Below are 17551 nucleotides of genomic sequence, written 5' to 3' on the forward strand. Positions count from 1 at the left end.
AACTACCTCATGAAGAGGTCTTTGAAAATTTCTTTGTGGCTAATACGACATATCCATTTCAGTACGCCCGTATTGAGTTGAAAATTTGTTCATAACCCTATTTTTAGTACGGGTGTACTGAACATGATACGGGCGCAGTTGTTTTTTCTGAAGTTTGATTTTTTTTTTTTTTTTTTTTTTTTGAATAAACAGAGAATAAGTGATCTTCCATTACACCTATCATCTGTATGCATGTATGTGATGTATGATGCACCTAATTCTATTTGATTTATCTTTCAAAAGAATTAACCGATGCGTTTTTTGTTTGGATTTTGCCATTCCTCAAGACGGACTGTGCGCTGCCGACTTCTATAACCGAGGAATAATGCATGTTATATTGAGATTTGGCGTCATCAACCAAATGATCCTTCCCTTCCTCTAGAAGATATGTCAACCCTCCTATTGACCACTATATCTCCATGTTTCCACTAGATTATCCTAAAATCGCTTGGGACAAGAGAGAAAAGAAAGGAAAGGTATATATTTGCTCTGAAGTTTGTGTTTTAGAGGGGTTTTTATTTTCATTTTGAAAAATGGTTTTTGTAAGAATGGCTGGCCAAGGTAGGCTTATTGTGTTTAGGCTTGTTTGATTAAACACTTATGAAGTTAAGAAAATCTTTGTTTATTGACGTTGTGATTTTGACAACTTAGATAGCTTTCCTTTGAACCCTTCTTTTTGAATTCGGTTCATGGTACCATCATGGATTTATTTTCGCTTTTTGATTGTCCTCATTTTTGCCTAAAACACCCTTTTGTGGTGTCTTAGCGGACCTTTGTTTTTGTTTATTTTTGCAACCCTAACTTTTGCCTAGGTTACCCTTTCGTGGGATTCCTAGCGGGTCTTTTGCTCTTATTTTTGCGCAGCCCCCTTTTTGGGTTTCCTGCCGAGCTTCTTTTATTTTATGATTTTTGTTTTTGAAGGACTTCTTTTTTTATCCATGATGGCACTTGTCGAGGCCAAGGAAAGGTGCTCTAAGTTGTCACGCACACTTCCACATAAAAATGATGCGGGTTTATTGTTATTAAGACAATTTTAACCTCATTCATGTTTATTCAAACAGGGTTAAAAATAATGCGGTTTAGAAATTTATTGTAAGCAAGAAAAGAAGCAATAAGAAATAATAAAGAATGATTTTATTATAATCATAGTGGAAACATGTGCCCTATCGAGGCTCGGGGGTCGGGCTGTCCCCGAGGAGTAATCTCTAATAGTCATTAGGTCTATACATCCCTATTGGAAGGAGAAGAGCACTTGATGACGACGACCGGCCTTGACGCTTGTGAACCGGCCTTCCTAAAGATCTGGCTTAAAGAACGTCGAGAAGGATCTTGGTTCCTCTTCGTCCTTTGATCTTTATTAGGGTTGTATCCTAACCCTTGTTTCCCCGGATTATCTTTGATAATGGGTAGCTCTGGAGTCCCTTGGGAGTCCTTGCCAAGTCCTTGTCCGGGCAAGTATCCGTTCTTGGTAAGCATGTAGGCTACCTTCTTCATTTCTTGGGGAAACGTTTCAACATTGGCACTTTCCAATGCTTGGAAGGCGGTCTCTAGATTTTCCTCCTCGGATTCTTTATTTTTCTTTCCTTTATTCTTGGGAGCTTTTATCATGAAGATCATTGGGAGTGTAGATCCTGCCACTCCTAGTCATGCCCCCAAGTCCAGCGATGTTGGAAATATCGCTGTCGGCAGAAGAATGGATGTCGTATATCCATGGCACAGCCTTATTTGATTCGTAGGGAAAAGGCCTTGGAGCGATGATCCTTAACGGCGTCAGACATTCCCCTTTTTTTGTCTTGATTACCAACAACGGAGTTGACGTATGCTCGCTTGGCGCGGTTGTTGGTTTGCATTTAATTACCAATGGCGTGCGATCCATTCTGAACATACGCATCGATTAATTCTTTCTTTTTATTAATGTTTATTAATAAATTACTTGGAGAGATGTATGCAAATGAATGACTATGAAATGCAAAGGCAATTGAGAGATTTCATAAATCAAAGCTCGATTTTATTGATCATAGAAAGTGTACAACTTATCATACAATGCTTTGAAGCAATTTTTTACAATATGAGAAAAGCCGATAAAAACCCACAGGCGGGTTCATTTTTCTCCTCCATTCGTCTTCGACTTCCTCTACATGGCGTGCCATTGCTTCAACTTGCGTATGGACCGCTTGGCTCATATCTTCACTGATCTTCTGAGCGTCCTTCGCCTTTTGAATATGATAGTTGATCATGGCCTGCAGCTCATTAAGCTCATCTTCGGCTCGATCCTTCTCCTCTTGGAGTCTAGCCATCTGTGCTAGTCCCTCCTTTTCCTTCTTGCGGAAATCGGAAAGGCTTGCGGTTTGTTGTTGAGCAACTTCCCGCCATTGTTGTGCGTCGGATCGAGTCAAAAGCAGATCGTCTTGCATGTCCTTGATCAACTGTGCCTGCTTTGCATGCTCGGCTTCAAGGCGTGCTATTTTTGTGTTGACTTCTTGGAGTTGACTACTCGGTTCAACCTTTGGCATTTTGGATGCCCGAGTAGCCTCCTCATTGAGGTTAGCACACTCATCCTTGAGCCGCTCTATCTCGTGGTCCTTCTTCTTGCATTGCCTTTGTAGACCATCGATGACGAAACTGGATTCTTCATTTTTCTCTTCAAGAACTCTCATTTGAGCTCCCATAATTTCCAGCTTCTTGGTCAAGGCGTCGACTTGTTCTTGCATTATCCTCCTTGTAGTTGCGGTTGCGCAAGAGGTGGATGGTTGGGACACCCCTCTCTCGCTCCTCCATATCTCGTAGTCGGTGGAGGCGGATACCCAAGGCTTTCCAAGCTCTCGATCTCCCTCATAGATTGGTTTCTCCCACGCTCTAATGACAGCGTGCATATCCCTCAGATGCTCGGAATCAAAGGAGAAACACAACCCTCCAAGCTCCTCTTGAACAGGAACAATCTGAGTCCTCATAAGTTGCCTCATAGCCAATCTAGGTGAGTAGGCTATGCAACCTCTAAGGCCCATCAATGGTATGCTTGGATAGCTACCGCATCTCATCAATATATTGCTCGGACGGAACCAAGGACAAACCCATGTGAAGTGTTCAATACTCCACTGTTCCATCTCTTCCTTCCACTCGGAAGCATATCGGCGGCATACGGGGATCTTCGAAAAACTCCTCAGCGGATCGGGCAAGGTCCCCATGTGACTAGAGGCATAGAAGTGTGTGATGCCCCATACATACAACAAGGAGGTACAGCATCGGATAGTCTTCCCTTGCTTCTGCTGAGATAGGTTAACAGAAAGCAAGGTGTCGGCAAGAATGGCAGGCACGGGACTCTTCATGTGTACGTCCCAAGCGAAGAAAGCGTCCATGGCAGCGTGGTCCACTGTGTTAGCGTGAAAGGGGAATAAGATCGTCCCAAACACGGCTAACGCTAGAGTCTTGTTGAAAGCTAACCAATCTCCCTCATCAGCCAAGGAAGAAAGGTGGTCTTCAATCATAGCAAGCTTCCAACCCCTGATACTGCCGTTCCCCACTAAAGCGGATGATCGTGATGGCAGTTTGACTTGAGTTGCGACCCTCTCTACGGCCACATGATTTCCATGGAAGATATAGGCCCCTGCTGATTTGGGCCATCGTAGCATGAGCTCATACTCCTCGAGAGTAGGAACTAAGTCAAACTGGGGGAACTCGAAACAATGCAGATCGAGACTCCAAAAATGGACCAAGGCTCTCAGAAAAGCTGGATCCACACAAATCTTCATCAAATCGAGAACTCGTCCATAAGATTTTTCAAACTCCACACGAGCCTCTCGTGGCATCAAGGAACAGAGGTGATCCAACCTCTCGGCACGGTACAATAAGAAGTCCACTTTCTTCAACTGCCCTTGCATTCCCCTAGATCCCTCCATGATCTACAATAAAATGCATGGTATGAGATGATGGCGGTGAATATGCATGCATAGTGTTTATTGAACTAAGCATTATCATGTTTTTGGGATATTCCTAAGATGATGCATGATATTGCTTGGTTTGGATAAATAACCCTTTTTTTTTTTTCTTCTTTCGGGTATTTTTTTTTGTATTTTTTGGGTGAAAAGGGAAACTACCTATATGAATGTGATGAAGGTAGATGTTAACACCATGTAATGGAAGATTCTTATTCCTATTTATTCTTATTTTAAAAAGGAATGTTGTATGTTTAAAGAAATGCAATGTATGCTCAAACAATTTCACATAATCAATGCACAAACAATTCACTCATCCACGAACAGTCACGAGCGAATCACGAGGTAGGGGTATCCTGCAGAAAGGTGCATATTCAAGGTGGTTCTAACTGTTCTCACCGGTCTGAGGCCCACAAGGTGCCCCCATTATAGGGACCCAATTCCTCTTGTCGTAAGTCGATGGAAAGTTCCAACGCACTGTCGGACTCGAGTTCATGGTTATCACCTTGAGTGATGTTTTCCGACAACGGTCTACGGGCACCTATAGACCCATTCGACAACCGGCCGTACTAACATCCACTCCCTATGGCTTACCACTCATGCCCCCGGGTATAGAGGGAACTGTTGTGTGCAAAGGTTCGTGTGCAGTTTGTATTTCAAACAATTGCGGAAAATTAAACAAACAACAGTTATTAAAGCCAAATAGATAAACATGTTATCATACAAGCAAGGGGTAATGAAGTAATTTTAAACTATTATTTTAAAAATAATCCATCACTAAATGGGACTGACTCTCGAGGCTTCCCCAGTGGAGTCGCCATCTGTCGCCACCCGCCGAAACGGACCTTGGCAATCGCGACGATGGTCGGACTCTTTTTAATGTTTTGAAAAGTGGTGGATTGATAGAACGACTTATTCTCAAACTGAGACCTTGTCGAGCTACCAATTTTATTAAATGATTCACCAATCCATATTAATCCCAAGCGGGACCCTCTATGGATTAGTGGTTTTCGCAAAAATTAGGGTTCTTGGAGTCGCCACCAATATTTTACTCAAAACATTAGAAAAAGATTTAAGGCAATTGATTTTATAAATCAACTTTGGCCATTACAACCAGAGTTGGGTAAGGGAGTCGGTTACATGTGGGGAAGGTGTTAGCACCCCACAACGCCCCTTTCGGGTTCCCTATGACGGATTATTTATTAAATAATAGCGTAAAATTACTAAATTACCCCTATTTATTATAAGCGATTATATATTAAATATCTACATGATGATAAATTTAAATATGCAACAATCAGAAAGCGGTAAAAGAAGGGATTTTTAGAAAAGAAACCTCTTGAAGCGTGCTTTTTATATATCAATGAAGTCTAGGAGGCTTTTTGGCACTCCCTCCCTCTACAAGCTCGCTCGCTCCTTCCTAAAAAATAATTTTTGACTATGGAAATCCAAAAGATTTCCCTTCGACTAAGTTCGAATCTCCAAGCTAAATGCTCGGAATTCTAGAACTTCGTCGGATCGACTCCCAGAGTGATTTCTAGGGCAGAACACTGCTCAAAAACCCCAGAATACTCAAGGAGGGAGTCAAAACTGTGTGCAAAAGTGTGGAATGACGTCTAAATGACGTCCTATTTATAGGGATGAGGCGCAGTACGGCCCCTGGGTTCAATACGGCCCGTATTGAGTTTTTGTACTTCAATACGGCCGTATTGAATTCAGTACGGCCGTATTGAAATACAGAAACTTCAATACGGCCGTATTGGTTTCAGTACGGCCGTATTGTAGTACAAAATGTGCAGTACGGCCGTACTGAACTCCAAGGAGGCCGTATTGAGCTCCAAACCTCCCACTTTCTTATTTTTGGCTACTCTAAGACCTCTAAACCTACAGATAGTCATCCTATGGTCTTCTGGGAGTCCTTCTGGCTGACTTTCCTTTGATCTTTGAGAGTCTTCGAGTCTTATTTCCGACCCGGACAATTTTAGGGGTCTACACTTCCCTTCGTAACAGAGATCCATGTCCTTGTTTGTGTGCCCCCGGATGAAATTGGGTGTCTACAATGCATCTCATCAAGGTTTGAGATGTGTTCTTATGCAAGATAGACAAGTTGTGGCCTATGCATCTAGGCAGTTAAAGACTCATGAACGGAATTATCCTACGCATGATTTAGAGTTGGCTGCAGTGGTTTTTGCTTTGAAAATTTGGAGGCATTATCTCTATGGAGCAAAGTTTGATGTGTTCAGTGATCACAAAAGTCTGAAATATTTGTTTGATCAGAAAGAGTTAAATATGAGGCAAAGGAGGTGGATTGAGATTTTGAAAGATTATGACTTTCAGTTAATGTACCATCCAGGTAAAGCGAATGTGGTGGCAGATGCTTTGAGTAGAAAATCTCTTCATATGTCTTACATGATGGTTAGAGAAATGGAGTTGGTAGAGAAATTCAGAGATATGAATCTTAATATTGTGATTGCCCTAGATTTTATTAGTTGTGGTATGACTACCATAACTAGTGATTTCTTGGAAATGGTGAAACAAAAACTAGTTCAGGATACGGGATTGAATAAGGTTAGAGAGTTGTTGGGTTATGAGAAAGCTGAAGGATTTGAACAAGATATGGATGGAATCTTGAGGTACAAGGGTAGAATTTGTATTCCACAAGATAAAGAGTTGAAAAAGTTGATACTTGAGGAAGGTCATAAAAGCAAGTTAAGTGTACATCCGGGTATGACAAAAATGTATCAAGATTTGAAGAAAATGTTTTGGTGGAATGGTATGAAGAGGGAGATAGCCGAGTATGTTGCATCTTGCATTATGTGTCAGAAAGCTAAAGTAGAACATCAAAAACTAGGAGGTTTGTTACAAATGATGTAAGTGCCAGAATGGAAATGGGATAGTATAACCATGGATTTTGTTGTTGGATTACCAAGGTCTGCTAAGAATTGTGATTCTATTTGGGTGTGTCGCCACCGGCCCAAACGGGCCTCGACGGTCGCGAAGACGGTCGAGCTCGTTTTTATTTTAGTTTTGAAAATGTATTGGATTATTAGAACGACTTGTTCTCAAACTGAGACCTTGTCGATCTTATCCAATTTATTTATTAAATGTCTCACCAATCCATGTTAATCCCAAGCGGGACCCTCCATGGATTAGTGGTTTTCGTAGTAAAAGGAAGGGTTCATGGAGTCGCCACCAATGTTTTACTCAAAACATTGGAAAAAGGGATAAGGCAATTGATTTTATAAATCAACTTCGGTCATTACAACCAGAGTTGGGTAAGGGAGTCGGTTACGCGTGGGGAAGGTGTTAGCACCCCACAGCGCCCCTTTCGGGTTCCCTATGACAGATTATTTATTGAATAATAATGCAAAATTACTAAATTACCCCTATTTATTATAAGCAATTATGAATTAACTATCTACATGATGACAGTTAAATATACACACAGAAAGCAGTAAAAGGAAGGTCTTAAGGAGAAACCTTTGAAGCGTGCTTTTATATTCAAATAAAACTGGGAAGCTTTTTGGCGTTCCCTCGCTCTTACAAGCCCGCTCGCTCCCTCCTATAAAATTTTGACTATGGAAATCCGGAGGATTTCCTTTCGACTAAGTTCGAATCTCCAAGCTAAATGCTCGGAATTCCAGAACTTCGTCGGATCGACTCCCAGAGAGATTTCTAGGGCAGAACACTGCTCAAAAACCCCAGAAAACTCAAGGAGGGAGTCAAAACTCTGTGGAAAAGTGTCAAATGACGTCAAATTGACGTCATATTTATAGGAATGAGGCGCAGTACGGCCCCTGGGGTCAATACGGGCGTATTGAAGTTTTTGAACTTCAATACGGCCGTATTGAACTCAGTACGGCCGTATTGAAGTTCAAAGACTTCAATACGGGCGTACTGAGTTCGCCGCGGCCGTATTGCAGTTCAAAATACTCAATACGGCCGTAGTGAACCTCTGGGAGGCCGTATTGAGCTTCATTCCTCCCACTTTTCTTATTTTTGCTATCCTAAGACCTCTAGACCTACAGAGAACCCTCCTAGGGCCTTCCAGGAGTCCTTCTAGCCGATCTTCCTTCAGTCTTTGAGAGCCTTCTAGCTTTATTTCCGACCCGGACAATTTTAGGGGTCTACAGCTGCCCCCCCTTTACTTAGTCGGACGGCCTTTTGGTGTACCGGCTGACAAGTAAAGGAGTTGACCCAATTGTCCGGGTGATGTGCCGACCTTCTGACTTGTAATGTCTTCCGGTGGAAAATTGTTGAGTAGCCTCTCCAGGTGAGTGCATACCTCGGCGCTTCTGACATCCTCGGTAGCTGAGTTTACCCTCTCCAGGGTCAACTTCACTCGACGCCCGAGCCGGAAGTTGAACACCGACGTGCCTCTGGCGACGCTGGTGATTGAGTACCGTCTCTCCAGACCTAGCCTCACTCGACGCCCGAGCCGAAAGCTAGACACCAATGTCTTAACATCACACTGATGATTAAGTATTGCCTCTCCAGGCCCAACCTCACTCGCCGCCCGAGCCGGAAGTTGGACACCAACGCACCTCTGATGACGCTGATGGTTGAGTACCGTCTCTCCAGACCTAGCCTCACTCGACGCCCGAGCCGGAAGCTAGACACCAGTGTGTTAACATCACCCTGATGATTGAGTACCGCCTCTCCAGGCTCTGCCGCTTAACATTTGGCAGTTGAGTTTGCCCTCTCCAGGGTCTGCGTCTTAACATCGGCAGGTGAGTTTACCCTCTCCAGGGACTGCATCTTAACATCGGCAGCTGAGTTTGCCCTCTCCAGGGACTGCGTCCATGTCTTCTGATCACTTCGGCAATGCGAGTTTACCCTCTCCAGGGATTTGAGATGATTTTTGTCTCCACAGTCCACTATGCTGCTTCGACAGTTTTTTCTGATTTTGTGCCGCTGAGGGCTGGATAACGCAGGGATCCGTCTAGGGGATGTGCAGTCATTCATAGGTTCCTGTGCCCCAACTTGCATTGCATTGTTGGTACCCATGGGGAATTTCTGAATCCTTGGGGTGTGGACACAGATGCTCTCTCTTTGAGTTGAGCGATGCCTTATGTTTGGCTGACGTCCTTTGACGTTGGTGGAGTATCCCGGTTGTCCTTATTCGGGTGACTCTTTTCAATTTTCTGATTTTGTAGCCTCTGTGTAGGCTGTTATCCACTGAGATTTTGACGATCTTGCTTGATAGCTCTTGCTGGGGATTTTGAATCCAAGAGCATGAGTTGAGGTTCCCTCTGGGGAGTATTATTTCTGCGAGCCTCTCCAGGCTCAATTATTCTGTTTACTGAGGAGTATTGTTTCGGCAAGCCTCTCCAGGCTCAGTTATTCTGTACAAACTGATGAGTATTGTTTCGGCAAGCCTCTCCAGGCTCGGTTATTCTGCGGGAGTATTATTTCGGCAAGCCTCTCCAGGCTCAGTTATTCTGTGCAATCTGTTTGTTGGATTTTCTATATCCTTGCCTTTTTTCATTTTCGGCTTTTTCTGTATTTTGCCTTTTCTTCTGATTTGGCTTTTTCTGTATTTTGCCTTTTTTATGTTTTTGGCTTTTGCTGTACAGAATTTAAATTGCTAGAGAATTTAAAATCAAACAGTGGAAATTTTCATTAAATAGAAAATAAGTTTGTACTGTAGACCCCTAAAATTGTCCGGGTCGGAAATAAAGCTTGAAGACTCTCGAAGACTGAAGGAAGATCAGCCAGAAGGACTCCTGGAAGGCCCTAGGAGGGTTCTCTGTAGGTCTAGAGGTCTTAGAATAGCTCAAAATAAGGAAGTGGAGGGAATGAAGCCCAATACGGCCGTACTGAACTTAATACGGCCGTATTGAAGCTTCAATACGGCCGCAGTGAACTCAATACGGCGTATTGAAGTTTCTGAAACTTCAATACGGCCGTACTGAAATCAATACGGCCGTATTGAAGCTTCAATACAGCCGTATTGAACTCAATACGGCCGTATTGAAATTTCTGAATTTCAATACGGCCGTATTGAACTCAATACGGCCGTATTGAAGTTCAAAAATTTCAATACGGCCGTATTGCTTCTGTAGGCCGTATTGCGCCTATTCCCTATAAATATGACGTCAATTGGACGTCATTCGACACTTTCACACTCAGTTTTGACTCCCTCCTTGAGTATTCTGGGGTTTTTGAGCAGTGTTCTGCCCTAGAAATCTCTCTGGGAGTCGATCCGACGAAGTTCTGGAATTCCGAGCACTTAGCTTGGAGATTCGAACCTAGTCGAAGGGAAATCCTCCGGATTTCCATAGTCAAAATTTTATAGGAGAGAGCGAGCGAGCTTGTAGAGCGAGGGAACGCCAAAAAGCTTCCCAGTTTTACTCAATATATAAAAGCACGCTTCAAGAGGTTTCTTCTTAAATCCTTCCTTTTACTGCTTTCTGTGTGCATATTTAAACTGTCATCATGTAGATAGTTAATTTATAATCGCTTATAATAAATAGGGGTAATTTAGTAATTTTATACTGTTATTTTAGAATATAATCTGTCATAGGGAACCCGAAAGGGGCGCTGTGGGGTGCTAACACCTTCCCCACGCGTAACCGACTCCCTTACCCGACTCTGGTTGTAATGGCCAAAGTTGATTTATAAAATCAATTGCCTTATCCCTTTTTCCAATGTTTTGAGTAAAACATTGGTGGCGACTCCACGAACCCTCCTTTTGCGAAAACCACTAATCCATAGAGGGTCCCGCTTGGGATTAACATGGATTGGTGAGCCTTTTAATAAAATTGCTCGTTTGACGAGGTCTCAGTTTGAGAATAAGTCATTCTAAGCAATCCATATTTTAAAACAAACGAGTCCAACTATCCTTCGCGAATGCCGAAAGCCCGTTTCGGGCCGGTGGCGACAGATGGCGACTCCACTGGGGAAGCTTCGAGAGTCAGTCCCATTTAGTGACAGATTATTTTTAACAAATAATAGTTAAAATTACTTCATTACCCCTTGCTTGTATGATAACATGCTTTATATATTTGGCTTTAAATAACTGTTGTTTGTTTAAATTTCCGCAATTGTTTGAAATAAAAATTGCACACAAACCTTTGCACACAACAGTTCCCTCTATACCCGGGGGCATGAGTGGTAATCCATAGGGAGTGGATGTTAGTACGGCCGGTTGAATGGGTCTATAGGAGCCTACGAGACCGTTGTCGGAAAAACATCACTCAAGGTGATAACCATGAACTTAAGTCCGACGGTGCGTTGGAACTTTCCATCGACCCACGACGAGAGGAATTGGGTCCCTATAATGGGGGCACCTTGGGGGCCTCAGACCGGTGAGAACAGTTAGATCCACCTTGAATATGCACTTTTCTGCAGGATACCCCCACCTCGTGATTCGCTCGTGACTGTTCGTGGATGAGTGAATTGTTTGTGCATTGTTTATGTGAAATTGTTTGAGCATACATTGCATTTCTTTAAACATACAACATTCCTATTCTTTTAAAATAAAAATAAATAGGAATAAGGATCTTCCATTGCATGGTGTTAACATCTACCTTCATCACATTCATATAGGTAGTTTCCCTTTTCACCCAAAAATACAAAAAAAATATAATAAATAAAAATACCCAAAAAAAAAGAAAAAAGGGTTATTTATCCAAACCAAGCAATATCATGCATCATCTTAGGAACATCCTAAAAACATGATAATGCTTAGTTGAATAAACACTATGCATGTATATCCACCACCATCATCTCATATCATGCATATAGATCATGGAGGGATCTAGGAGTTATTCATTTCATACATCTCTCCTAGTATTCCATTAATAAATATTAATAAAAAGAAAGAAATAATCGATGCGTATGTTCAAAGAATGGATCGCACGCCGTTCGTTATCAAGTGTAAGCCAACAACCATGCCAAGCGAGCATACGTCAACTCCGTTGTTGGTAATCAGACAAACAAAGGGGAAGGTCCAACACCATTAAGGATCACAGTTCCAAGGCCTTTCCCTTGCAAATCAAATAAGGCTGTGCCGTGGATATACGACATCCACTCTTCTGCCGACAGCGATATCTCCAACATCGCTGGACTTGGGGGCATAACTAGGAGTGGCAGGATCTACACTCCCGAAGATCTTTATGATAAAGCCCCCAAGAATAAAGAAAAAGAAGAAAAGAAAACCGAGGAAAAAGAATCTGAGGAGGAGACAGACGAGCTGTTAAAGTATATCCGACAGAGCGAGTACTCCACCGAGGATCAACTTCATAAGACGCCAGCAAAGATTACGCTGTCGTCGTTGATCCGAAGCTCCGAACCGCATCGACAAGCTCTGTTGAAAGTCTTGAACGAGGCATACGTGTCGCACACTATCTCCCAAGACGAGCTTGAGGGGATTGTTAGTCACATCAAGGCTAATGATCACCTCACCTTCATCGATGAAGAAATCCCCACCGAGGGATCAAACCACAACAAGCCCTTGCACATCTCTATAAAGTGCAAGGAGTATCACATCGCTAAAGTCTTGGTAGATAATGGATCTTCCTTGAACGTAATGCCAAAAAGAACACTCGAGCAAGTGGCAATCAAGGGAGTCCAAATGCGCCCGAGCAACATGATCGTTCGAGCTTTCGACGGCTCTAAAAGAGAAGTGGTGGGAGAAGTCAATCTTCCAATCCAAATTGGACCCACCGTCTTTAATGTCGAATTCCAAGTGATGGATATTACTCCTGCATACAGCTGTCTCCTCGGCCGACCTTGGATTCATGATGCGAAAGCTGTACCCTCTACGCTCCACCAGAAAGTCAAGTTCATAGTGGGTGACAAACTGGTGACTGTACAAGCTGAAGATGACATACTCATCAGCAAGCCATCCAACATACCTTATGTGGAGGCAACAGAGGAAGCTTTAGAAACCGCCTTCCAAGCATTGGAAATCGCCAATGTTGAAACGTTTCCCCGAGAAATGAAGAAGGTAGCTCATACGCTCACAAAGAACGGATACTTGCCAAGACAAGAATTAGGCAAGGACTCCCAAGGAATCCCGGAGCTACCCATTGTCGCCACCGGCCCGAAACGGGCTTTCGGCATTCGCGAAGGATGGTTGGACTCTTTTATTTGTTTAAAAATATGGATTGCTAGAATGACGTATTCTCAAACTGAGACCTCGTCAAACAAGCAATTTTATTAAAATGATTCACCAATCCATATTAATCCCAAGCGGGACCCTCCATGGATTAGTGGTTTTCGTAAAAGGAGGGTTCGTGGAGTCGCCACCAATGTTTTACTCAAAACATTGGAAAAAGAGATAAGGCAATTGATTTTATAAATCAACTTTGGCCATTACAACCAGAGTTGGGTAAGGGAGTCGGTTACGCGTGGGGAAGGTGTTAGCACCCCACAGCGCCCCTTTCGGGTTCCCTATGACAGATTATTTTCTAAAATAACAGTGTAAAATTACTAAATTACCCCTATTTATTATAAGCGATTATAAATTAACTATCTACATGATGACAGTTTAAATACGCACACAGAAAGCAGTAAAAGGAAGGATTTAAGAAGAAACCTCTTGAAGCGTGCTTTTATATATTGAGTAAAACTGGGAAGCTTTTTGGCGTTCCCTCGCTCTACAAGCTCGCTCGCTCTCTCCTATAAAATTTTGACTATGGAAATCCGGAGGATTTCCCTTCGACTAGATTCGAATCTCCAAGCTAAGTGCTCGGAATTCCAGAACTTCGTCGGATCGACTCCCAGAGAGATTTCTAGGGCAGAACACTGCTCAAAAACCCCAGAATACTCAAGGAGGGAGTCAAAACTGAGTGTGAAAGTGTGGAATGACGTCCAATTGACGTCATATTTATAGGGAATAGGCGCAATACGGCCTACAGGGGCAATACGGCCGTATTGAAATTTTTGAACTTCAATACGGTCGTATTGAAGTTCAATACGGTCGTATTGAAGTTCAGAAATTTCAATACGCCCGTATTGAGTTCGCTGCGGTTGTATTGAAGTGTCAATACGGTCGTACTGACTTCAGTACGGTCGTATTGAAGCTTCAATACGGCCGTATTAAGTTCAGTACGGCCGTATTGGGCTTTTTCCCTCCACTTCTTTATTTTGAGCTACTCTAAGACCTCTGGACCTACAGAGAACCCTCCTAGGGCCTTCGAGGAGTCCTTCTGGCTGATTATTCTTCAGTCTTCGAGAGTCTTCAAGCTTTATTTCCGACCCGGACAATTTTAGGGGTCTACAGCTGCCCCCCCTTTACTTAGTCGGACGGCCTTTTGGTGTATCGGCTGACAAGTAAAGGAGTTGACCCAATTGTCCGGGTATTGTGCCGACCTTCTGACTTGTAGCGTCTTCCGGTGGAAAAATGTTGAGTAGCCTCTCCAGGTGGGTGCATACCTCGGCGCTTCTGACATCCTCGGTAGCTGAGTTTACCTTCTCCAAGGTCAACTTCACTCGACGCCCGAGCCGGAAGTTGGACATCAACGCGCCTCTGATGACGCTGATGGTTGAGTACCGCCTCTCCAGGCTTAGCTTCACTCTTTGTTCGAGCCGGAAGCTAAGTATCCTTGTGACGACGGTAGCAGTGTGAGTTTCGCCTCTCCAGGCCTAGTCTCGCTCTTTGTTCGAGCCGGAAACTAAGCACCTTTGTGACGACGGTGAGCAGTGTGAGTTTTGCCTCTCCAGGCCTTGCTTTGCTTGTTGCCCAAGCTGGAAGCTGTAAGTACCGTCTCTCCAGGCTTAGCTTCACTCTTTGTTTGAGCCGGAAACTAAGTACCCTTGTGATAACGGTGAGCGGTGAGTACCCCTTTTCCAGAGATAGCTTCGCTCATTGCCCGAGCCGGAAGCTGCGTACCTCCGTGTTTGTGACGACGGGGTAGCGTGAATATCTCCTTTCCAGGGATTTGTGATGATTTTGTCTCCACAGTCCACGATGCTGTTTTGACGGTTATTTTTCGATTTTTGTGCCACTGAGGGCTGGATAACGCAGGGATCCGTCTAGGGGATGTGCAGTTACTCATAGGTTCTTGTGTCCCAACTTTCCATTGCGTAGTTGGTGCCCACTGGGGAATTTCTGATTCCTTTGGGTGCAGACACAAAGATGCTCTTTCTGATGTGAGCGGTGCCTTATGATTGGCTGACGTCCTTTCGACGTTGGTGGAGTATCCCGGTTATCCTTGTTCGGGTAACTCTTTTTGATTTTCTGATTTTTTGCTGCCTCTGTGTAGGCTGTTATCCGCTGGGGATTCTGGATGTTGATTTTGTCTCCACAGTCCACGATGCTGCTTCGACGATTGTTTTTGATTTTTGTGCCACTGAGGGCTGGATAACGCAGGGATCCGTCTAGGGGATGTGCAGTCATTCACAGGTTCCTGTGCCCCAACCTTCCATTGAGTAGTTGGCGCCCATTGAGGAATTTCTGTTTCCTTGGGGTGTAGACACGAAGATGCTCTTGACGAGCAGTGCCTTATGATTGGCTGACGTCCTTTGGACGTTGGTGGAGTATCCCGGTTATCCTTATTCGGGTAACTCTTTTTAATTTTTTGGATTTTGTTGCCTCTGTGTAGGCTGTTATCCGCCAGGGGATTTTGTCATTGGTTTGTGATTGGCCTCTTCTGTTAGGCAGATCATCTTGATATTCAATGATAGGCTGAGAGCCGGATTCCACTTGGGGAATGATTATTGATCTTTTTATGATTTTTCCTTTTGAAGGAGTGCCTCTTATGTAGGCGACTGAGGAATTGGAGTTCAGTGTTCGGCTGAGTGCCAGATTCCGCTTGGGGAATACTTATTGATATTTTTGATTTTTCTCTTTTTGCAGGGATGCCTCTGAGTAGGCGATTGGGGAATGAGGGATCTTATGTATCCCAGAGTATTATTTAGGAAGCCTCTGCAGGCTTAGCCTCACTCAACGCTTGAGCTGGAGAGCTATCTTCACTGAGGAAGTTTAAGTCCTTTGACTTGGATATTCTGCTTGGGAGATTGTACTTCCATTGGGATTTTGACGATCTTGCTTTGATAGCTCTCGCTGGGAAATTTGGCCCATGAGCTTGAGTTGAGGTTTCTCTGGGGAGTATTTTTTCTGCGAGCCTCTCCAGGCTCATTTATTCTGAGAGAGTATTATTTTTGCAAGCCTCTCCAGGCTTTAGTTATGATGAAAGAGTATTATTTCGGCGAGCCTCTCCAGGCTCAATTATTATGAGAGAGTATTATTTTGGCGAGCCTCTCCAGGCTCAATTATTTTGAAAGATGTGAAATCTTTGTCTTTTTTGTCGACTTTTGACTTTTTCTGTATGTTTGCCTTTTTTGTCATTCGGCTTTTTCTGTATTTTTGTTGATTTCTGTATTTTTGCCTTTTTTGTTGGTTTTTGGCTTTTTCTGTATTTTTGCCTTTTCTGTTGTTTTTCGGCTTTTTCTGTACAGAAATGTCTCAGTTATTATGAGAGAGTATTATTTCGGCGAGCCTCTCCAGGCTCAATTATTATGAGAGAGTATTATTTCGGCGAGCCTCTCCAGGCTCAATTATTTTGAGAGTATTCTTTCGGCAAGCCTCTCCAGGCTCAGTTATTCTGAGAGTATTCTTTCGGCAAGCCTCTCCAGGCTTAGTTATTCTGAGAGTATTCTTTCGGCAAGCCTCTCCAGGCTCAGTTATTCTGAGAGTATTCTTTCGGCAAGCCTCTCCAGGCTTAGTTATTCTGAGAGTATTCTTTCGGCGAGCCTCTCCAGGCTCAGTTTATTCTGAGAGTATTCTTTCGGCAAGCCTCTCCAGGCTTAGTTATTCTGTATGACGCTGTTTATTTTCTGAATCTTTGCATTTTGTTTGCTGCTGTCATACACAAGCAATTTTTCTATTTTTCTATTTTTATGTGGTTGCCTCATGACGAGGTCTTTGAAAATTTCTTTATGGCCAATACGGCCGCATCCATTTCAGTATGCCCGTATTTGAATTGAAAATTTGTTCATAACCCTAATTTTGGTACGGGCATACTGAACATGATACGGGCGTATTGTTTTTCTGAAGTTTATTTATATATATATATATATATATATATATATATATATTTTTTTTTTCAATAAACAGAGAATAAGTGATCTTCCAGTACACCTATCATCTGTATGCATGTATGCAGTATGATGCACCTAATTCTATTTGATTCTTTTTTCAAAAGAATTAACCGATGCGTTTTTGGATTTTGCCATTCCTCTTAGACGGGCTGTGCGCTGCCGACTTCTATAACCGAGGAATGATGCGTATTATATTTGAGATTTGGTGTCATCAACCAAATGATCCTTCCCTTTCTTTAGAAGATGTGTCAACCCTCCTATTGACCACTATATCTCCATGTTTCCACTAGATTCTTCAAAAATCGTTGGGACAAGAGAGAAAAGAAGGAAATGATATATTTTCAAAAGTTTGTGTTTTAGAGGGGATTATTTTATTTTTGAAAAATGGTTTTTGTAAGAATGGCTGGCCATGGTAGGCTTATGTGTTTAGGCTTGTTCGATTAAACACTTATGAGGTTAAGCACATCTTTGTTATTAATGATTGTGCTTTGACAACTTGGATAGCTTTTCTTGAGCCCCTTGTTGAATTC

The sequence above is a fragment of the Cajanus cajan genome, chromosome 7 (assembly GCF_000230855.2).
Source record: "Cajanus cajan strain Asha chromosome 7, NIPB_CcT2T_4, whole genome shotgun sequence".
In the NCBI taxonomy this organism is placed as follows: Eukaryota; Viridiplantae; Streptophyta; class Magnoliopsida; order Fabales; family Fabaceae; genus Cajanus; species Cajanus cajan.